The following is a 19,171-nucleotide window of genomic DNA, read 5'->3' as shown; positions in this document are numbered from 1 at the left end:
TCTAGTTATACATAGGTTTATGTAACCATATAATATTACCATTATCCTTTTCCAGCCCCTCCCTCTGTTGCTTGTCACATACACTTGTTGAATGATAGGGGAAAAAGAGGAAAAATTATGTCTTGAAAAATCAATTTAATCTAATCTAGGACTATAAACACTAAAATGCATCAATGATGATTGTATGCTTATAATGTGGTGTCACTACAGGGCTAAATTGTTTGTTTGGGTGCCTTTATGCTGTATTTCCATACTTTGAGATGTTTAGGTTTCTTTTAAGTTTATCCTTAATCCTGAATTTTCTGTGTTTACAGTGTTTATTTTGGGGATAATTTACAATATGCTTCATGTAACATGCTGTAAAGCTTTATACCTTACATAATTGATACGTACTCTCAGCCTTAACTATGTCCTGATGTCAGTCTTTTGTCTGGGAATTTTTAATAGCTATTATTTGTGTAATGCTTTAAACAGAAATAAAAGTTATAAAATGGAATTATGTCACTCATGAGGAAAATACAGGCACCTCAAGTTAAAATGAAGCAAATGTTTAAGAGCAAAATTTTAATAAAGGAAATTAATTAGAACTTCAGGGGTAGCTTAGGCAGAAAGTAATTACTTGACTTAAAATTTAGTGAAAGCACCAGCATAAATTCTTCTCCATAGGAAAAAATGCCATAGGAAAAAATGCCATAGGATCTTTAATGATCACAAGATGGTGAGTCATCAGTGTCTTCGTTGCCTTACCCTGTGACCTAACATTGGCAAGTGTAGGTTGGGCAGGAGCAGACACAGTGTTCAGAGCTGCACAGTATGTAGTCCCTTTTAGAAAACTTTACAAAAAAATACAGCAAGTGTATTGGGATACTGGGTAAAGTAATGTTTTCCCCAACGTTTCTCATACGAGAGCTCACAAAACTCTACATTCTAGCATGCAACCTTTATCACACACAAAGAATACAATATAAGAATACTAAGCATGGAACATTAGAAAATGGGTTTTTCTTTAGTTGTATCCTAAATATCTCTTTGGAAACGCAACTCAAGTCATCAGTGAGAATTTGCTCTGTAAGTGCTGATCTCATGTTTGTGACAGTACAAATATCTATGTAAAATGTTAGTATAATAAAGCCTTTTCAGAAATCCTCTGTATTTTAGCATGTGTACATGATATAGTAGTTTTAATAATTACTTTTTAAAACCCTGGTTTCAGGAATTTAAACTGCCTGTTTAAAATGGCAATGAACTGAAACTTCACTTGCATATTATCAGGCCAAATAGTTTTTGCATATAATATTCAAAGACTTTAGATGTTCAGGTGCTATTTTATAATGTTTTTGCTAAATCATAGCAATTTTTTATTCATCTAAATTTGACAAAAATATACAGATCTAAGCTACTATTCATTTATATAATTTGTTTCATCATTTACTGAGCACACACTTCGCCTGTGTCCCATGCAAGGCTCTTGGCACTGTTTAGGAAATGAAACAATAACTTGCTAATATTTGGTGAGGCATTCGTCCCCTGTTGCTATTCCTGACTTGGCTTTTACTGAGGCCACAGTGCAGTTTCGTTCCCTCCAAGCTACCCAACAGTAACAAGTTGCTAGCTATCTTACATAAACACATTTATGGGCATAGTCTGGAACACAGAGAATCATAAAATGTACACTAAACAGAATATACACACAACTGGCCAACTGCTACAAAAAATTTAGGGAGCTAGTCTCTAACTTAATTAAGTAAAATAGTGGTTGAAATGTGAAAACCTTGTGTGTTTAGACTTGATGGCTACATGTTATCTTTCTTTGGTATAGAAATGTGTGATCTTGATCCTGCACACTTCTGTTTGACATATCACTTATTTACAAATTAATAGATTACACAATTCAATCCCTGGTATCATGCATGGAGTTTAATTTTTACAGCACAGTGCAGTATATCTGGGCCTGTATTTCTGTTGCACAACCACATTTCATTTAATAGCAGGTAACTTTTTATTTTTAGAAAACAAATTGCATTTAAGAAATACAAACAATTCAAACTAGTATTTTCCTCAGTTAGTGTTAAACGGAGGTGTTAGATGAATTTATCGACTTTTATGTTGAGAATTCCATTTGAAATCCCAATTCTTTCTGAAGTCATCAAAATTTCTCCTGTGTCTCAATATATGCTCAGATATTTCCAGCCTGTGAGTACTGTATTTTATTGCATTGTATAAGCTCCATGGCACAGGAGAAAAGTGTATTTCTAAGTCTTAACAATTAGAGACTAGCCAGAATTATAGATAGGATGCTAACCTCCTTTACTGTACATGCCCTTATTAAAGAAAAATCTTCTTAAACTACCTTTCAGTCCTGTTCTCTGATTACTGAACTATTCAAGGATGCACTGGTGCCCCACCAGAACTACTACTGCTGCTTTGCAGCTCTCTGTTTAAATGCACACTAAATCCTGGCAATGGAGCAACTACCCCTACATCAGTGGTTCTGAATCTGCGGCCTGCGGGCCAATTTCAGCCCAGTCAGCACAGACCTGCGGCCCATGTGACATCCTCAGGGCCATACAGGTAGTATTGGATGTGGCCCGCAATGGTAAATATGTTGAGAACCACTGCTCTAAATGAATCCTTTTGTCTGGAAAATGGAAATGTGCTTCTGTAAATAGCACATTGAACTGGGATGAAGGTGCATTTTGATTATATTTTCTGATTTGGATAGTGCCAAAGTGGTAGAATGGCCTCTGCTTTTACTCACCTGATTATTTGTCTACAGTAGAACGTCAGAGTTAGAACACCTCGGGAAAGTCTGTTAGTAACACTGAAATGTTCATAACCTTGAACAAAATGTTATGGTTGTTCTTTCAAAAGTTTACAACTGAACATAGACTTAATACAGCTTTGAAACTTCTCTATGCAGTAGAAAAATGCTGCTTTTTTAACCATCTTAATTTAAATGAAACAAGCACAGAAATTGTTTCCTTACAGTGTCAATTTAACGTTCCCTTTATTTTTTAGTTGTATACTATACTGTAATTGCTTTTTTTATTTTTATTTTTATTATTTTTTTTTTTTGCGCTCTGCTGTGGTCTGGCCTTTAGCACACAGCTGAGCTGGGCTGCAGCTGTGTGCTAACTGGCCTGTGTGCTGCCCATGGTTGAGAACCACTGTTTTAACTGTTCACTAACTTTTCTGAGGTTTTGTACTTGAATTACTAATTTTTAAGACTACTTTTTGCCCAACTACATTAGGACTATAGTTTATAATACATTGTGACATGTTTCGACAATATGCTGTAATACAAAATATTGTGCAGTCCATTTTGAAATTCTAGCTAAGAGATTGTTGATTTAGAAATAGAATTCACAGTCCATTTTGCAATTTCACAGTCATGGGATTTTAAAAATTAAATCTGAAATTTCATGGTATTGTAATTATAGGGATCCTAACCCAAAAAGGAGTTGGGGGAGGGGCGCGCAAGGTTATTCTAGGGGAGGTTGCGGTATTGTTACTCTTCTGTGCTGCTGCTGGCGTCAGCGCTGCCTTCAGAGCTGGGCAGCTGGAGAGCGGTGGCTGCTAGCCAGGAGCCTAGCTCTGAAGGCAGAGCCACCGCCAGCAGCAGCAGCACACAAGTAAGGATAGCATGGTATGGTATTGCCACTCTTACTTCTGCACTACTGCTGGTAGGGCGCTGATTTCAGACTTAGGCACCCGGCCAACAGCCACCACTCACTGGCCACCCAGCTCTGAAGGCAGCACAGAAGTAAGGGTGGAAATACCATGATCCCCCTAAAATAACCTTGTGACCCCCCCCCACAACTTCCTTTTGGGTCAGGACCCCCAATTTGAGAAACGCTGGTTTCCCCCTTAAAATCTGAGTAATACAGGGTAAAAGCACACAAAACTAGATTTCATGGTCTGTGATGCATTTTTCATGGCCATGAATTTGGTATGGCCCTATTTATAAAACAATGTCTAGGCAGTATTTCATAGTTTGAACAGCCACAATATTGCACAATAGGATAATAAACTCAAGTACAGTGCAGCCTCTTGCAAATAAACACAACAGAGGAAGAACACAACTTGCAGAGATTCTGGGTAAGAATGTGGTATTTGAAGTCTGCAAAAATAAGAGTTTCAGAAACACTTGTATGTTAATAATGAGGTACAGATGTAGGAATCATGCATCATAGGAATTAATTATGTTGCTGATGTCTGCACTATATCTCAATATATACATTGAATTGAAAATGGACTGTTCCAGCTTTCAAATTTTCTTTCTATATTCCTGGATTATTTTAAGAGTTAAACTGCAAAGACAACATCTGCGAGCAATATGTATATGGTATCTCTGGGGTCATTAGTTACATAAAGCAGCAGTACCACTATTATTAATTCTTAGATTTCATATACATAGCAAAATATTTAAGGTTATGGAATTTAGCTCTGAAGTTCCACAATAAGGGTTGTATCAACTACTCAGTATATTTACCCATCACTAATTTCTGAAGTGATTAAGACTGGTAATACTTAATCAGTGATTGCAAACAGCATTTAGCCAAACTGAAAACATGCTTGCTTAGATACTCAGAATACAAAGCCAGATTTTCAAAAGGACTCTGCACCCATCTTCCATTTAAGCAACTAACTAATGTAGCCAGATTTTCAAAGTCCACAGCTCCCTTTGACAGCAAAGAACGCTGGTGGGTTCTAAGCATTTCTGAAAATCTTGGTCACTTAATTTAGGAGCAGAGTTCTTTTGAAAATCTAGCCCCAGTTCGGCATACCGAGCATTCTGGAAAATTGATCCTTATATATTTGCAATGTAAAGATTACAAAAAATGTTCTGCTCCAGAAAATTGTCTGCACCAACTTTAGCTTCTGATATGATAGGTTTATTTTGTTTGCCTAAATTAAATCTTAATCCTGCAACACTTGCTCACGTAAGTAATTATTTATGCAAGCAATTTCATTGAATATTGATGTCAGTGGGTATTTTATGAGTAGTCCAGAATAAGGAGGGAATCTCTATTTTAAAGTTTTATCATCTCTATCTCTCCTTGATTTTTTATTTTATTAGTTATTACAGAACCTCTTTTTGGTTACCAAAGATACTTCCAAAGTAAGAATAATGCATTTCTGTTAAGGAGATGTAAATTAATTATGTTGACATGTTAATCAGTATTTTATCTACATGGTTCAAAAAGCACAATTGAACATAAACTTTTAACAATGGTTAATATTTGTTCCTCTTCCTCCCCTTTGGCAAAGCTAACGTGACTTGTTCATTTTTAGATTACACGGTTACTTAAAGTCAGGGTACATTTCTTAGTAGTTAAGTAGATTATTTGTAGGGCTATAGCACACAAGCCTCAGTCAGAATTGGGGTCACACTGTGCTAAGATATATAGAAACTCAAAAATTGATTATCTGAAATATAAATATACTACAAAAACAACTTGAAGCTATATCCATTTTGAGGGTACAAGTGCTTAAAAGAAAGAAATGGCTGAAATACGATGTGATGATAAGTGATTGATTGCACATAGGATTTTTTTTGTGCCAAGACTTATGGAACAACTGATATCAGAGAGTCTCCAGTTAGTTAGGCAATATACATATTTATTTTGGAGTTAACAGAAATTACACTAAACTATTTAATGACTTAAAATGATATTGTTCCTTAAGGGCTCATTTTTTATTAACAACTGTGGTACTTTTGTCATATCCATGAGAAAATGTACTTTAGGAAAGTTAAGTTTTGACCCTGTTGTGAAATATTAAGGGTATGAAATATTTGCTGTGACATTTGGTTTGGTTCTTGAAAAATTGCTTAATGCAAGCCTTTCTGAAAACTGAAGACTTCTGGCAAGCTGTATGGTCCAGCAGCTAGGTTGTGAGACTAGGCCTTAAGAGATCTGGGTTCTGTTCTAGACGTGTCCTATGAATTAATTGAGTGACCCTGTGTAAGACATTTTTGTGCATGTTTTCTTGTCTGTAAAATAGATATGATCCTTACTTGCTGAGAACTATAGATGAAAAGCACTATATAAGTGCTAAGTATTATTATTAATTAGTGGATGTCATCTCAATTTTTTTTTGTCAGACACCGCCATGCTATCCAACAAGTATTAGTAATACTAATAACAAAGAACATTTACTCTATTTTTTGCCTCAATTTGTCTGTTTAGATCATCATGGATAGGAAATGCTTAAGCCCTTTGAGAGGATTACATATATTATTTTAGGAACTTGAATTTTTTACTGAAACTTGCATTCAACTCCTATGTAATTCATCTATCATTTCCTTTGTGAATTTCTCTGTTTATTTTAGACCCAGTTACCTTAGGGCCTGTGTATAACTGTAATGGCATAACTTTTATTAAAAAGGAAATTAATTTATATGCCTGCATCTCAGGACACACAATATTTAGTAATTACAACCATCTGAATTTTTTCCTGCTGTTGAAGACAACCTGCTTTCATTTGAGATATTATTTGTGTCTGGAATGAAGCACACATTGTTTTGTTTTCTAAAGGAGATAGTTTGTTGTATACTAGATGCCTGAAATTCGTAAGAAAGCTGGGAGTATTGAAATGACAGATATGTTTCAAAAGTGCAATGAATGTGTTAATTGTGTTGGTATTTTGAACCTCATGATGCAGATTCCAAATTAGCAGTTCTTTATACCATACTACCATGGGACATCTTAATTTTCAACTCTTAAAAATATTGTTATTACAGCCAGCTAAGGCTGCACAATTGCAGCACTTAAAGTACTATGTAAAATATCAGCTAGCCATAATTGATAAATGCATTTGAAAAAGTCTGATTTACATTTATAAAAAATCTATTTAAAAAAATTATTTGTGTGAGTATATATAACTTCCCTCTCTGTGGGAAGTGTTTTAACAATTTTCTCAGATATGTACATGCGTGTGCGCGCGCACACACACACACACACTCACTCACTCACTCACTCACTCACTCACTCTGTTGGTAAAATAATCTTGCAGTACCAGAACATGTTATAATGATTGCTGAATGACAGCGGTGTGTAATATTTTTACCTTTTTCTTTTGTTTTACATATGTCAAACTGTTAATGTCTTAGTAGAAAATAAAAGGATTAAAAAAGTTAGAAATACCTGCATTGTTTCTCTCTCTCTCTCAAAATATATATATATATATAAAGTCATATAACACTGGTGAAAGTTTACATTTATTTTTTGTGATAAAGAAATCCTGAAGCTCTTTCTTTACCCAGTTTTAACCTAAGCTTGGTTATTATAGCAACTTCTGATCATGCTCACTATAGTGAAGGGTTGCAAAATAGCTTCCATTCTAATTGTCTGCTTTCTCTTGTTCACAAGTTTCTAAAATATTTATTTTCTGAGGTAAAATTTTCCAGGACTGATCTTTTCTTGGAGGTGAACTTTTATCCTTTGTTTTGAATGTTTCACAGCACAGGCAGCCTTCCTTTTTCTTCCCCTTACCTCTCTTGCTCACACACATAATGGGGATTCACTAAATTTGCATCCCCACCACCCAGAGGGGACAGTACTGGTCCTTAAATCCCAGTTGATAAGGTGTGGGTGGAGTGCTGCTCCTCCTAGAGTCAAATGTGTGGAAGGAGCATGCAGTCAATAGCAGGATCAGAGGCAGCTGGTAAAAATGTACTGAAACATATTTACCTAGATAGACATGAGTGAAGAATGTGAAATACTTGCATGTTAGCTTAGGGCTGTGTATAAAGAATAGCTATTCTGCTTTAAATTCACACCCTGCCTCATTCCAGAATAAATGTAATGTATAGACAAACCTTTAGTAATTTGGAAGAAGATCTGTCTAATATAAGTGCCATATTTGACTAAGTCTAGTTTTGTTTTTAAAATATACAAGTATAGTAAAATGTCTGAGATATATTTCTCTACATAGGTTCAGTTAATATGGTCTGTCATCTGATCTGGCCCATGTTTTGGGAACATTCTACTGTCCTCCAAATATATATAGTTTTCAGTGATGATAATTAAATCAAGTTGTCATATGTGTCTTTAAACTGCATTAAATGAAGTAACTACAATGCTGGTCCTATTTTACATAGAGATATCACTCTCCAGGAGAAATAGGAGAGCATGTGTATTGTTTAATGATCAGGACAGATTTTTAAATGTTACAGAATAAAAGGTTTGAAAATTGATCTTTAAAAAGTTTAACCACATTCTCCTTCTAGCTTTTTTAAATATTTAAAAGCTTCACTTCATAACTTCTCTCTGGGGGAAGAGGGAAGTGTTTTAACAGTTTTCTCAGAAAATATCTAGATTCCTATCAGTTATGTAACAATTATAGTTGGGATGTTTTTAAAAGACATCAGTTCAGTTCAGAAATGAAATCATGCAAAATGTGTCCTCGTGTTTATAAAAGAGAGATTCACAAAATGTTTAATGTACTTAGAAAATGACTTTCAGTTAAAAGATACAGGCTAGAACTGTGAGAAATCCAGCCCTTGTTTTTAAACTATATTTCCAAATGCTTTCTTGAAGACAAGGACTTCATGTACTCTGCCAAATTTCTGCTACGCTGGAGAGTACGCAGATGACTGTTTAATGCTCTGTGCTACTAGACAAGAATCTTATTTCAAATCTTAATGAACAAACATTTTCTCTTAAACCTCTCAGCTATTTTTAAAAATCAGATTAGTAACAGACAGCTTTAGGCACCTGCAAAACCTGTAGCCATGAGGGGGGTAAGCTAAATTCAAAATTAACTTTCATAATATTAATTTTTTGAAAAAGAAAATTTTCCCAGCATAGACACCTCCAGGGCACACTCAGTTTGGATTCCACACTAAATTGCAGGAATAAGGTCATCCTGTGGTATAGTCTTGGTCATTTGCAAGGCGGATATAGGAAATTCCAGGTTTGAAGAATGGGAAGGTTTTAGGCTTTGCTCCTGTTTCTAACAAATGTTAAAAAGCAAGGCCTACACATTCAGTAAGTACAGGTGCAGTTATACACTTAAAAGAAAAACTAAGCCCTAAGCCTGCTCCCATTGAAAATGAGTTTTGCCATTGACTTCAAGGGGAAGAAGGTTGGGCCCTTAAGGGAAAAAAAAAAAACACTTTTCTGTTAAAATCTTCCAGGGTACTGAGAGAAAGTTACAGTGAAGACAATTCCTATGGTTGGAAGAGATCCTGTTCCCAAAAAAGAGAAATTCTAAGTGAATATTTGTTGAATGACATGCTTTTAGTCCCCAGTCAGCAAAACAGCTAAACACCTATGTACTCCCGATAACACACCTTTCAAGATCCACGAGTCCTACACATGCCTATCACAACATGCAGTGTACTTCATCTAGTTCATGGAATGCGCCAATAACAACTGGGGGGGAGGAGTGGGGGGCAGATCATGATGATGCTCTCAAAAGAACTCACACAGAAAAATGATACAAGACAAAATACCATACCATCTGTGGGTGAACACTTTTTTCACAAAGTGATCAGGCTATGTCTCATCTATCAGTACTCATCCTCACAGGAAATCTGCACAACACCTTCAAAAGACAAGCCCAGGAGCTTAAATTCATAACTTTGCTAGACACTAAAACTCATGGCCTGAATAGAGACACTGGATTTGAGGCTTATTACAATCTATAACCAGCTACCTTCCTCACCCTTTCTTTCTCTCCAAATGGGGTGTTAATGGGCCACTTTACCTTGAAATATGTTAATTAATTATGCTAAACATTCTGTTCCACCTCATATTTAGCAGTGGCACTCTGAGGCTACATCTACACTACAACATTTACAGCAGCACTACTGTAGCGCTTGTGGTGGCAATGATCTAATCCAGAGATTTTCAATCTTTCTGAATGGGTGGCCACTTTCACACAGTGTGAAACCTCTGAGTGTGACTCCCCCATAAAAATGGGGGGTAATTTTATTTAATGGGGGTTTGGGGCTGTCAGCCCCACAGAGCTGACAGCTCATGTCCCCCATGTAACCATTTTGCAACAGCCTGAGGGATTACAAACCCTATTTTACGAATCGCTATGTGATGGGAGAGAGCTCTCCCGTTAGCTTAATAACTCCTATCTCTGGGAGAAGCGGTAGCTATGTTGGTGGGAATAACTCACATTCCTCAGTAACGTAAATTATACCGAAATAACCTGTAGTGCAGAAAAGTCTCTAGATATTTTCCTATGCTGCACAAGAACTCAGTATAAGATTAAAAGCATCTCCCTTTCACCAATGAAACCCTGTCATTTCATCAGATAAAATATATTACCTAGTCTCTAAAAACCTGTATACTGCTATTCACTTAGATGGGACTACTCACGTGGTCAAGTGCTTCACTGGCAACTCAGTGAAAGAGGTGCCAGTGAAGCACTTGACCACGTGAGTAGTCCCATCTAAGTGAATAGATGCTCTTTCACTGAAAAATTCAGCAAAGGAAAAGACCCTTAAGAAAGAAGCTGTTTCATTGGTGTCCGTTCAGCCTTAACAACACTAAAGAGCATTTCCTGTTCCCTTCCTCACTGCCACCAGACACTACATTCCCGCGGCAGCTCTGTCAGCTGAGCTATTGAAGGAAGACAGGAGCAAAGGGACATGAATCGGTAAACTCAGGGGTTGTACCGTACGACTGGAGAATTGCTAACGTAGTTCCTATCTTTAAGAAAGGGAGAAAGAGTGATCCAAGTAACTAGGCCTGTTAGTTTGACATCTGTAGTATGTAAGGTCTTGGAAAAATTTTTGAAGGAGAAAGTAGTTAAGGACATTGAGGTCAATGGTAATTGGGACAAAGTACAACATGGTTTTACTAAAGGTAGATCGTGCCAAACCAACCTGATCTCCTTCTTTGAGAAAGTGACAGACTATTTAGACAAAGGAAATGTAGTACACCTAATTTACCTCGATTGCAGTAAGGCATTTGACACGGTTCCACATGCGGAATTATTAGTCAAATTGGATAAGATGGGGATCAATATGAGAATTGAAAGGTGGATAAGGAACTGGTTAAAGGGGAGACTACAACGGGTCGTACTGAAGGGTGAACTGTCAGGCTGGAGGAGGTTACTAGTGGAGTTCCTCAAGGATCGGTTCTGGGACCAATCTTATTTAACCTTTTTATTACTGACCTTGGCACAAAAAGCAGGAATGTGCTAATAAAGTTCGCAGATGACACAAAGCTGGGGGGTATTGCTAACACGGAGAAGGACCAGGATATCATACAGGAAGATCTGGACGACCTTGTAAACTGGAGTAATAGTAATAGGATGAAATTTAATAGTGAAAAGTGCAAGGTCATGCACTTAGGGATTAATAATAAGAACTTTAGATGTAGATTGGGGACACACCAGTTGGAAGCAACAGAGGAGGAGAAGGACCTTGGGGTATTGGTAGATCACAGGATGACTATGAGCCGCCAATGTGAGATGGCCGTTAAAAAAGCTAATGCGGTTTTAGGATGCATCAGGCGACGCATTTCCAGCAAAGATAAGGAGGTGTTAGTACCGTTATATAAGGCGCTGGTGAGACCCCACCTGGAATACTGTGTGCAGTTCTGGTCTCCCATGTTTAAGAAGGATGAATTCAAACTGGAACAGTTTCAGAGACGGGCTACTAGGATGATCCGAGGAATGGAAAACCTGTCATATGAAAGGAGACTCAAAGAGCTTGGTTTCTTTAGTCTAGCCAAAAGAAGGCTGAGGGGGGATATGCTTGCTCTTTATAAATATATCAGAGGGATTAATATTAGGGAGGGAGAGGAATTATTTAAGCTTAGTACCAATGTAGATACAAGAACGAATGGGTATAAACTGGACACTAGGAAGTTTAGACTTGAAATTAGATGAAGGTTTCTAACCATTGGAGTGAAGTTCTGGAACAGCCTTCCAAGGGGAGTAGTGGGGGAAAAAGACATATCTGGCTTTAAGATTAAGCTTGATAAGTTTATGGAAGGGATGGTATGATGGGAGAGCCTAATTTTGGCAATTGATCTTTGATTATCGCCAGATAAGTATGCCCAGTGGTTGGTGATGGGATATTGGATGGGATGGGATCTGAGTTACTGCAGAGAATTCTTTTCTGAGTGCTGGCTGGTGAGTCTTGCCCACATGCTCAGGGTTTAGCTGATTGCCATATTTGGGGTCGGGAAGGAATTTTCCTCCAGGGCAGATTGGCAGAGGCCCTGGAGGTTTTTCGCCTTCCCCTGCAGCGTGGGGCATGGGTCACTTGCTGGTGGATTCTCTGCAGCTTGAGGCCTTCAAACCACAATTTGAAGACTTCAATAACTCAGGCATAGGTTAGGGGGTTGTTATAGAACTGGATGGGTAGGGTTCTGTGGCCTGCTTTGTGCAGGGGGTCAGACTAGATGATCACATTGGTCCCTTCTGACCCTAGAATCTATGAATCTATGAGCCACTCAAGGTGTCAGGCAGAACTGCCACTGGCACTAACGCATAATTATAGGCTTGCCTCTGCCCAGCCCTTGAAAGGAATAAGAAACACACATCCCTCTTGAATAAGCCCTTCATCCTCACGGCTGCCACTGGGGCTGGGTAGCCACCTAGTTTACCCTCAATTCACCCACCGGGAAGCCCATGCACAGCTACCGCTCAAAGGCTCCCTAACAGGCATGGCATGAAGACAAGGCCACAAGTTAAGAACGGAACGCCGGGGGCGCAACGCTAGCCCTGCCTGCTAGCCGGGACGCCGCCTCCTCCCGCTGACCCGCAGGGGGCCCAGGATTGTCTCAAGCACGCGCAGCACAATGTTGGGACCCCAGTCCTGATTCTCACTCAGAATAGGGACGGTGGTGCAATGGAAAACATGTTTGCGGCCTCCTGCCTGGCTTCAAAGGGGCCTTTTACACTACAACATTTTCTCAGTCCATTCCCCTTCGTCAATAATGGACACATACCCTCTCATACCCTTTCACACCCAACTCGGCCTCCCACGCCTACCTCAGGAAAAACAAACACAAAGAGACTGACAACAGAAAAGAACTGCCGCAGAAGTCTGCTGCATTTAAAGCACCACTTGCCACTACTTCCATCTACTGTACCTGTTTCCAAGTATCTAGGCCAAAGTTTATGCCTTTATAAGCAGAGTTCTTTTTTCTTCCCTCCTTCTCTAGTCCAGTGGTTAGGATACTCACCTGGGTTGTAGGAGATCCCCCAACTGCCTGTTCAGCAGGGATTTCTTGCCTCCTAGGTGACCATCCTTTGCAACAGGCTAGTGAAGGGAGTGGCTGGTGGTCTTCCAGTGTTCTGGTGCCTGTTGGGGGTTTGTTTTGTGTTTCTTGGACTAACAGGTTTTAGGTGGGAAGGCTATGACCGACACAGAGGCAGCAGTGAAAGACACAATGAGGATGACTGGATGTGGAAGCTGCAGCATGTAGATGATCCTGGAGGGTGTACCTGAAAAGAGTTTTGTCTGCATGAAGTGCCACCTGATGGAGCTGATGGAAGAAAAGATCCGAGGACCAGAGATGCAGGTGGAAACTCTGGTTGAGTTTTGAAGGGGGTTCGAGCAGATGATGGAGCAAAGACATGAGGAGGCTGAAGGGATAAGCTCAGACTTGCAGATGGCAGCAGGACCAAAGAATTCTGAGGAGAGACTGCTGGGTGAGGACAGTGGATGATGGAAGCATGTGACTAAGAGAACCAGGCAGAGGAAAAGATGGGCCAGTGAAGGAGAAATAGAGCTCAGGAACAGGTTTGCAGAGTTGGAAAATGAAGAAGGGGCACAGCAGGTGGTCGCTGAACCTGAGAGGGCAAGGAAAAAGAGAAGAGCTGCTAGTCCTACAGGAAGAGGGGAAGAGTCAATGGAGACAACACCAAATATGAGCCCTAGGAGGATACGGGAAGGGTTGCGGAGGATTGCAAGGGTGAATAGGAATCGAAAGGACTTGCAGCCAGTGGGAGCAGGGGATAGACCGGAGAATCACACTATCACCAGGAAAAGGCAGGTCTACATCATTGGGGACTCCTTACTGAGAAGACTAGACAGGCCTGTAACTAGAGCTGATCCAGAGAACAGAAGGGTGTGCTGTCTGCCGGGTGCTATGATACAGCATGTGAACCTGAGGCTGAAAAGGATCCTAACGGGAGCGGGAAAGAATCCGTTGATTGTCCTTCATGTGGGAACGAATGATACGGCTAGATTCTCGCTGGAACGTATCAAGGGAGACTATGCCAGACTGGGGAAGATGCTTAAGGAAATCGAGGCTCAGGTGATCTTCAGTGGGATTCTGCTGTTTCCTAGAGAAGGGCAACAAAGGTGTGGCAACATTATGGCGATCAACAGATGGCTCAGGCAGTGGTGCTATAAGGAGGGCTTTGGGATATACGGCCACTGGGAAGCATTCATGGACAGAAGACTGTTCTCTCGGGATGGACTTCACCTGAGTAAGGAGGGAAATAGAATTCTAGGATGGAGGCTTGTCCAACTGATTAAGAGAGCTTTAAACTAGGAATTTGGGGGAGATGGTTGGGAGATGTCCAGGTAATCTCCACGCCGGAATTTAACATTGAGAGGGAAGAAAACAAAGTAAGAGAGGATACAGCCGAGGGCAGAAGAATTGACATAAGAAGGAAGGGTAGTGTAGATACCAGTCTAATAGGTGATGCTGGTGATAGAGTGTCTGTGCCTAACCGGGTAAAGAATGTCAGTGAAGCCAAATGGCAAAAATTAAGATATCTGTACACTAATGCGAGGAGCATAGGTAACAAAATGGAGGAACTAGAGCTACTGGTGCAGGAAGTGAACCTGGATATTATAGGGATAACAGAAACATGGTGGAATAGTAGTCATGACTGGAGTACAGGTATTGAAGGCTATGTACTGTTTAGGAATGACAGAAATAAAGGCAAAAGTGGTGGAGTAGCATTGTACATCAATGAGGAGGTTAACTGTAAAGAACTAAGAAGTGATGGAATGGATAAGACAGAGTCTGTCTGGGCAAAAATCACACTGGGAAAGAAAGCTACTAGAGCCTCCTCTGAGACAGTGCTTGGGGTGTGCTGCAGACCACCGGGATCTGATTTGGATATGGATAGAGACCTCTTTAATGTTTTTAATGAAGTAAACACTAATGGGAATTGTGTGATCATGGGAGACTTTAACTTCCCAGATATAGACTGGAGGACAAGTGCTAGTAACAATAATAGGGGTCAGATTTTTCTGGATGTGATAGCTGATGCATTTCTTCATCAAGTAGTCGAAGAACCAACAAGAGGGGATGTCATTTTAGATTTGGTTTTGGTGAGTAGTGAGGACGTTATAGAAGAAATGGTTGTAGGAGACAACCTTGGTTCGAGTGATCATGAGCCAATTCAGTTCAAACTAGATGGAAGGATAAACAAAAATAGGTCTGGGACTAGGGTTTTTTATTTCAAAAGGCTAACTTTAAAGAATTAAGGAAATTAGTTAGGGAAGTGGATTGGACTGAAGAACTTGTGGATCTAAAGGCGGAGGAGGCCTGGAATTACTTCAAGTCAAAGCTGCAGAAACTATCAGAAGCCTGCATCCCAAGAAAGGGGGGAAAAAAAACCATAAGCAGGAGTTGTAGACCAAGCTGGATGAGCAAGCATCTCAGAGAGGTGATTAGGAAAAAGCAGAAAGCCTACAATGAGTGGAAGATGGGAAGGATTAGCAAGGAAAGCTACCTTATTGAGGTCAGAACATGTAGGAATCAAGTGAGAACGGCTAAAAGCCATATAGAGTTGGACCTTGCAAAGGGAATTAAAACCAATAATAAAAGGTTCTATAGCCACATAAATAAGAAGAAAACAAAGAAAGAAGTGGGACTACTAAACACAGAGGATGGAATGGAGGTTAACGATAACCTAGGCATGGCCCAATATCTAAATAAATACTTTGCTGCAGTCTTTAATAAGGTTAATGAGGAGCTTAGGGATAATGAAAGGATAACAAATGGGAATGAGGATATGGAGGTAGATATTACCACATCTGAGGTAGAAGCCAAACTCGAACAGCTTAATGGGACAAAATAGGAGGGCCCAGACAATCTTCATCCAAGAATATTAAAGGAACTGGCACATGAAATTGCAGGCCCATTAGCAAGAATTTTTAATGAATCAGTAAACTAAGGGGTTGTACCGTACGACTGGAGAATTGCTAACATAGTTCCTACTTTTAAGAAAGGGAAAAAAAGTGATCCGAGTAACTATAGGCCTGTTAGTTTGACATCTGTAGTATGTAAGGTCTTGGAAAAAATTTTGAAGGAGAAAGTAGTTAAGGACATTGAGGTCAATGGTAATTGGGACAAATTACAACATGGTTTTACAAAGGGTAGATCGTGCCAAACCAACCTGATCTCCTTCTTTGAGAAGGTAACAGATTATTTAGACAAAGGAAATGCAGTAGATCTAATTTACCTTGATTTCAGCAAGGCATTTGACACGGTTCCACATGGGGAATTATTAGTTAAATTGGAAAAGATGGGGAACAATATGAAAATTGAAAGGTGGATAAGGAACTGGTTAAAGGGGAGACTACAACGGGTCGTACTGAAGGATGAACTGTCAGGCTGGAGGAGGTTACTAGTGGAGTTCCTCAGAGATCAGTTTTGGGACCAATCTTATTTAACCTTTTTATTACTGACCTTGGAACAAAAAGCGGAAATGTGCTAATAAAGTTTGCGGATGACACATAGCTGGGAGGTATTGCTAACACAGAGAAGGACCGGGATATCATACAAGAAGATCTGGATGACCATATAAACTGGAGTAATAGTAATAGGATGAAATTTAATAGTGAAAAGTGCAAGGTCATGCATTTAGGGATTAATAATAAGAATTTTAGTTATAAATTGGGGACACATCAATTGGAAGTAACAGAGGAGGAGAAGGACCTTAGAGTATTGGTTGATCACAGGATGACTATGAGCCGCCAATGTGATATGGCCGTTAAAAAAGCTAATGCAGTTTTAGGATGCATCAGGCGACGTATTTCCAGCAAAGATAAGGAGGTGTTAGTACCATTATATAAGGCACTGGTGAGACCTCATCTGGAATACTGTGTGCAGTTCTGGTCTCCCATGTTCAAGAAGGAAGAATTCAAACTGGAACAGGTTCAGAGATGGGCTACTAGGATGATCCAAGGAATGGAAAACCTGTCTTATGAAAGGAGACTCAAAAAGCTTGGCTTTGTCATAAACAGATAGCTAAGGGTTAATGTCTCTTTCACCTGAAGCACCTGACCAGAGGACCAATCAGGAAACCGGATTTTTTCAACTTTGGGTGGAGGGAATTGAGTGTCTAAGGTCTTTGTTTTCTGGCTGCCTGCTTTCTCTGAGCTTTGGAGAAGTAGTTCTACTTTCTAGTCTTCTGTTTCTAAGTGTAAGGACAAAGAGATCAGATAGTAAGTTCTATGGTTTCTTTTCTTTGGTATTTGCATGAATATAAGTGCTGGAGTGCTTTGATTTGTATTCTTTTTGAATAAGGCTGTTTATTCAATATTCTTTTAAGAAATTGCCCTGTATTGTGTCATCTTAATACAGAGAGACTATTTGTATTTTTTCTTTCTTTTTTATATAAAGCTTTCTTTTAAGACCTGTTGGAGTTTTTCTTTACTGCAGGGAAATTGAGTCTGTACTCACCAGGGAATTGGTGGGAGGAAGAAATCAGGGGAGATCTGTGTGTGTTGAAGTGGCTAGCCTGATTTTGCATTCCCTCTGGGTGAAGAGGAAAGTACTTTTTGTTTCCAGGATTGGGAACAGAGAGGGAGATTCACTCTGTTTGGATTCACAGAGCTTGTGTCTGTGTATCTCTCCAGGAGCACCTGGAGGGGGGAAGGGAAAAAGGATTATTTCCCTTTGTTGTGAGACTCAAGGGATTTGGGTCTTGGGGTCCCCAGGGAAGGTTTTTCAGGGGGACCAGAGTGCCCCAAAACACTCTAATTTTTTGGGTGGTGGCAGCAGGTACCAGGTCCAAGCTGGTAACTAAGCTTGGAGGTTTTCATGCTAACCCCCATATTTTGGACGCTAAGGTCCAAATCTGGGACTAAGGTTATAACATGGTGGCAGCGGTGGGTCTCCTCATGCCCAAGCTGCTATAGAACGGGAGATCCAAAACATGCTACAGATGGGTATAATCCGCTCATCTACCAGTGCATGGGCATCTCCAGTGGTTCTGGTACCCAAACCAGATGGGGAAATACGCTTTTGCGTGGACTACCGTAAGCTAAATGCTGTAACTCGTCCGGACAACTATCCAATGCCACGTACCGATGAGCTATTGGAGAAGTTGGGACGTGCCCAGTTCATCTCTACAATAGACTTAACCAAGGGGTACTGGCAAGTACCGCTAGATGAACCTGCCAAGGAGAGGTCAGCATTCGTCACCCATGCGGGGGTGTATGAATTCAATGTCCTTCCTTTCGGCCTTCGAAATGCACCCGCAACCTTCCAGAGGCTGGTAGATGGTCTACTAGCTGGACTGGGAGAATTTGCAGTTGCCTACCTCGATGATGTGGCCATTTTTTCAGACTCCTGGCCCGAACACCTACTACACCTGGAAAAGGTCTTTGAGCGCATCAGGCAGGCAGGACTAACTGTTAAGGCCAAAAAGTGTCAAATAGGCCAAAACAGAGTGACTTACCTGGGGCACCAGGTGGGTCGAGGAACCATAAACCCCCTACAGGCCAAGGTGGATGCTATCCAAAAGTGGCCTGTCCCAAGGTCAAAGAAACAGGTCCAATCCTTCTTAGGCTTGGCCGGATACTACAGGCGATTTGTACCACACTACAGCCAAATCGCTGCCCCACTGACCGACCTGACCAAAAAGACCCAGCCAAATGCAGTTAAGTGGACTGATGAGTGTCAAAAGGCCTTTACCCAACTTAAGGCAACGCTCATGTCTGACCCTGTGCTCAGGGCCCCGGACTTTGACAAGCCATTCCTAGTAACCACAGATGCATCTGAGCGTGGTATAGGAGCAGTGCTCATGCAGGAAGCAACAGATCACAACTTCCATCCTGTCGTGTTTCTCAGCAAGAAACTGTCTGAGAGGGAAAGTCACTGGTCAGTCAGTGAAAAGGAATGCTATGCCATTGTGTACGCCCTGGAAAAGCTACGCCCATATGTTTGGGGACGGCGGTTCCAACTACAAACTGACCATGCTGCACTAAAGTGGCTTCATGCTG

Source organism: Gopherus flavomarginatus, chromosome 2 (assembly GCF_025201925.1).
Source record: "Gopherus flavomarginatus isolate rGopFla2 chromosome 2, rGopFla2.mat.asm, whole genome shotgun sequence".
NCBI lineage: Eukaryota > Metazoa > Chordata > Testudines > Testudinidae > Gopherus > Gopherus flavomarginatus.
Note: the sequence above shows the minus strand (reverse complement) of the source record.